The sequence below is a fragment of the Rana temporaria genome, chromosome 9, assembly GCF_905171775.1.
Source record: "Rana temporaria chromosome 9, aRanTem1.1, whole genome shotgun sequence".
Taxonomy (NCBI): Eukaryota; Metazoa; Chordata; class Amphibia; order Anura; family Ranidae; genus Rana; species Rana temporaria.
In genome coordinates this window covers 122,188,116-122,193,678 of record NC_053497.1, presented here as the reverse complement: position 1 = coordinate 122,193,678, position 5,563 = coordinate 122,188,116, and positions in this window count along the sequence as shown.

The window sequence follows — 5,563 nt, the reverse complement described above, 5'->3', positions numbered from 1 at the left end:
CAATTTTTCTGCCACTGTTAAACAGGGACATGTAATTACAATCATCGCCATAGGACTGTAGATGGGTCTGAATCATCATCATAGGACTATAGATGGGAAAAAACATTATAGGACTATGGATGGGGAGGAATCATCATCATAGGACTATGGATGGGGGGGAGTCATCATAGAACTATAGATGGGGAAAAACATTATAGGACTATGGATGGGGAGGATTCATTATCATATGAATATGGATGGGGAGGAATCATCAATAAAGGACTATGGATGGGGAGAAACTCTCAACATAGGGCATGAGGAGGCAGCAGCACTAATAGGGAGAGTATGAAACCTGGAGGGACAGCCTGACACTTGGATGAGGAGGCAGCATCATGGAAAGGGACAGGCTTGAAACATGGATGAGGAGGCAGCAGCATTATAGGGGTAGCCTGATACTTGGATAGAGAGGAGGCAGCATCAAAAAGGACAGGCTGAAACATGGATTTGGAAGTAGCACCATTCTAAGAGTAGCCTGACACTTGGATGGGAGGGAGCAACATTTTAGGGGTGGCCTGGTATTTGGATGGGGCAGAAGGTAGCATTTCATTTGTATTCTGATTCTGGTTGGAAAGGCAGCAGCACCATAGGGGCAGTCTGACACTTGAATAAGGAGGCACCAGCTTCCAAAGGGACAGAGTGAAACATGGATGGGGAAGCGGCACTATCCTAGGGGCAGCTTCATATATGGATGACAGCATCATAGGGGCAGCCTGATACTTGGATAAGGGGCAGTAGTACATTATTGAAGGTGCACCCTGATATTTGGATGGTTAGGCAGCAGCAACAGAGGGGAAGCCTGACACTTGGATGAAGTAGCAGCATCATAAAGACACCTTGATGTTTAAATGGGAGGGTAGCAGTATTATAGAAGTCCCTGATGTTTGGATGGGGAGGCAGCAGCATACTAGAGTCATGCTGATTCTTGGTAGGGGAGGCAGCATCATGCTAGGGTTATGCTGGTATTTGGATGGGGAAGCAGTGTCATCCCAGTTGTAGCCTGAAACCTGGTTGGGGAGGCACCAGCATCCTAGGGACACCCTGATATTTGGATGGGAAGGACGTAGCTTGATACCTAAGCAGGGAGTCCAGAGAATCCTAGGGGCATACTGATATTAGAATTGAGAGGCAGCAGCACTTAGAGGCACTCTGATATTTAAATAGAGAGGCAATCTGATGTTTGGATGGGGAAACGGCAGCATTACAGAGGCAACAGGGATTAGGAGGTAGCAGCACCTTACAAGAAGCCTGATATTTGGATTGGAGGGCTGCAGGATCATAAGGGGCCTCTGACATTTCCATGTGGAGGTAGCAGCAGTTTAAGGGCACCCTGCTATTTGGATAGGGAGGCATTAGCATCCTAGGGGCTTCCTAATATTTGGATGGGGAGACATCAGCATCATATTATATCCCTGATGTTTGCAAGGGGAGGCAACAACATCCAAGCTGTAGATTAATACTCGGACAGGGAGATAACTGCTTCTGTTGGGGTCCCTGATATTTGGATGAAAAGGAAGAAGTATCATAGGGGTAGCCTTATCTAGCTAGGTAGCAGCATCTTAAAAAAGTCACATTGACATTTGGAGTGCTACTCAGAGCAATACAAATAATTGAATACGGGGAGAGAGAAGCACTTTGCAAGAGACCACTGCAGACTATAAATACCATAAGCGGAAATATACTGTATAGTACATATAACAGAACACATCAATTCTTCTCTTCTGTCTTTGCATGCTGGTATAGGAATAACGTTTATAGAGAAAAAAGAGCTCCTTCTAGTACACAAATTTGGCCCTGTGATCCTATTTATTGGGCATACAGCCATTCGATCTCTGCAAATGTCATACAGTATCTCACAAAAGTGAGTACACCCCTCATATTTTTGTAAATATTTTAACATATCTTTTCATGTGACAACACTGAAGAAATGACGCTTTGCTACAATGTAAAGTAGTGAGTGTACAGCTTGTATAGTGCCGCGCACACACGACCGTTTTTAATGTCATGGAAAAAACAAAGTTTTTCTTGACGTGATTCTTGTCAAGCCTGCCTTGCATACATACACGATCGTGAAAAAAAAATGCTCGAGCAAAGTGCAGTGACGTACAACGGCACTATAAAGGGGAATGTGTAAGGGGGGAACCAATGCGCAAAACCAGCCTGACTGTGAATAATAAAAATTAAGCTAAAATTTATAAAAGCAGCAGCCCCTACTAAAATAGTGCTCACGCACCAAAAGACAATGTAAATAGGGGGTAAATAGAGGCGCTTGCCAATTAAAATAAATACTAAATACCAAATAACGCACAGCAACGTAAGAATAGTATTGATTGAATCCAATGTATATGTTTCACTCCTGGTTCCAATACCTTCAAAGCATCTAATTGGAGATGAATGAGGTGGAGATAGTGAAAATTAATAATACGAAAATACGGACTAAAAATAATAATTGATAGTCAGCACAATAGTAATAATCCAACGGTATCATAAACAGTGATGACGTGAGCAATAAATAACGTGAAAGAAATCCAAAAGAACACACAGTGTGAAATCTGGGTGATAAATAATGTAAATAGTAACATCAATGATTGTGAATAAAAAATGTTCAGATAAAAATATAATATGAGGAAAGAAATATTTTAAAAAAATGTAGTGATATATATTAGAGTGTTCAAAATCAAACTCTACTTGTGATGAAAAACGGTTCCAAAAAGGAAAAGTGCAAAAAAACTTATAATAAAGTGCCAATCCAATCCAAACTCTTCCAGAAGAGTATTGATGGTGTTTTATAATAAATTAAATAAGTGCTGCAGTCCACCGCACGAAATTCCAGTGTAGTTTAGTGCAGATTATGAAGATAATTCCAGCCTCTCACCTCAAAACAGGTTAAACCAGCCTGTTAGATGCAATAAAGGATTCCAGCAGTGTACACTCTAAGGGTCCCTCCAAAACGTCCACCAAGGGTAAAGCTCCAGACCACTCACATGAAAGTAAATGCAAGCTCCATAGTGTAATAAGTTCAACACAATTTTAATGATGGTAAAAAACAAATATTACACTCACATTTAACAGGGAGCAAAACAGCATGCAGCGAGTGTTTGTGTAACAAGGTAGCAGATCTCCGCTCTCGGCCGCGAGCGGGGATGACGTCACCGACGGCACTTTCCTTCACCTGACGCGTTGCGTAGCAGATCAACGCTACTTAGTCATAGGTATGGACAAGCAACCACCTGGGGTTTAAATGGCCCAAGTGATCTTTCTCTTTGAAGACTTTACTGTTTGTTTCTCCTTTCTTCTCACACTGATTTCTCAATGGGAAGGGTTGTACTCATCATAGACACCTGTTGACTTCTCTTTTCTATGTAGGAAAATCAGTGTGAGAAGAAAGGAGAAACAAACAGTAAAGTCTTCAAAGAGAAAGATCACTTGGGCCATTTAAACCCCAGGTGGTTGCTTGTCCATACCTATGACTAAGTAGCGTTGATCTGCTACGCAACGCGTCAGGTGAAGGAAAGTGCCGTCGGTGACGTCATCCCCGCTCGCGGCCGAGAGCGGAGATCTGCTACCTTGTTACACAAACACTCGCTGCATGCTGTTTTGCTCCCTGTTAAATGTGAGTGTAATATTTGTTTTTTACCATCATTAAAATTGTGTTGAACTTATTACACTATGGAGCTTGCATTTACTTTCATGTGAGTGGTCTGGAGCTTTACCCTTGGTGGACGTTTTGGAGGGACCCTTAGAGTGTACACTGCTGGAATCCTTTATTGCATCTAACAGGCTGGTTTAACCTGTTTTGAGGTGAGAGGCTGGAATTATCTTCATAATCTGCACTAAACTACACTGGAATTTCGTGCGGTGGACTGCAGCACTTATTTAATTTATTATAAAACACCATCAATACTCTTCTGGAAGAGTTTGGATTGGATTGGCACTTTATTATAAGTTTTTTTGCACTTTTCCTTTTTGGAACCGTTTTTCATCACAAGTAGAGTTTGATTTTGAACACTCTAATATATATCACTACATTTTTTTAAAATATTTCTTTCCTCATATTATATTTTTATCTGAACATTTTTTATTCACAATCATTGATGTTACTATTTACATTATTTATCACCCAGATTTCACACTGTGTGTTCTTTTGGATTTCTTTCACGTTATTTATTGCTCACGTCATCACTGTTTATGATACCGTTGGATTATTACTATTGTGCTGACTATCAATTATTATTTTTAGTCCGTATTTTCGTATTATTAATTTTCACTATCTCCACCTCATTCATCTCCAATTAGATGCTTTGAAGGTATTGGAACCAGGAGTGAAACATATACATTGGATTCAATCAATACTATTCTAACGTTGCTGTGCGTTATTTGGTATTTAGTATTTATTTTAATTGGCAAGCGCCTCTATTTACCCCCTATTTACTATAAAGGGGAAGTTCCATTCGGATGGCGCCACCCTTTGGGCTGCTTTTGCTGATTTCGTGTTAGTAAAAGTTTGGTGAGAGACGATTCGCGCTTTTCAGTCTTCGTGTTGGCCAATTAGCCATTTTTCCTCCCCGGTGTCATGTGACTCGTGTTGCAAGGTCTCAGATGTGAATAGGGAGCAGGTGTGTTAAATTTGGTCTTATTGCTCTCACTCTCTCATACTGGTCACTGGAAGTTCAACATGGCACCTCATTGCAAAGAACTCTCTGAGGATCTGAAAAAAAGAATTGTTGCTCTACATAAAGATGGCCTAGGCTATAATAAGATCGCCAAGACCCTGAAACTGAGCTGCAGCATGGTGGCCAAGACCATACAGCGGTTTAACAGGACATGTTCCACTCAGAACAGGCCTCGCCATGGTCGCCCAAACAAGTTGAGTGCACATGCTCAGCGTCATATACAGAGGTTGTCTTTGAAAATTAGATGTATGAGTGCTACCAGCATTGCTGCAGAGGTTGAAGGGGTCAGCCTGTCAGTGCTCAGAACATACGACGCACACTGCAATAAATTGGTCTGCATTGCTGTCGTCCCAGAAGGAAGCCTCTTCTAAAGATTATGCACAAGAAGGACGCAAACAGTTTGCTGAAGACAAGAAGGACATGGATTACTGGAACCATGTTCTGTGGTCTGATGAGACCAAGATAAACATATTTGGTTCAGATGATGTCAAGCGTGTGTGGTGGCAACCAGGTGAAAAGCACAAAGACGAGTGTGTCTTGCCTACAGTCAAGCATGGTGGTGGGAGTGTCATGGTCTGGGCTGCATGAATGCTGCCGGAACTGGGGATCTACAGTTAACTGACGGAACCATGAATGGCAACATGTACTGTGACATAAGAGGAGAGAAGACAAAGGAAGCCAGCAACACTACAGGGGGGCAACATGGGGGGGAAGCTCCGGCAGTAGGAGGAGTTGGCACCAGAGTGATTAGGGTGTTCATCTCACGGTGACCACGCCCCATGCCTTTATAAGTCGTTGCACACTGCGCACACGTCATTGTGGGAGAGCGCGTTGTGTCAACATCGGAAAAAGAG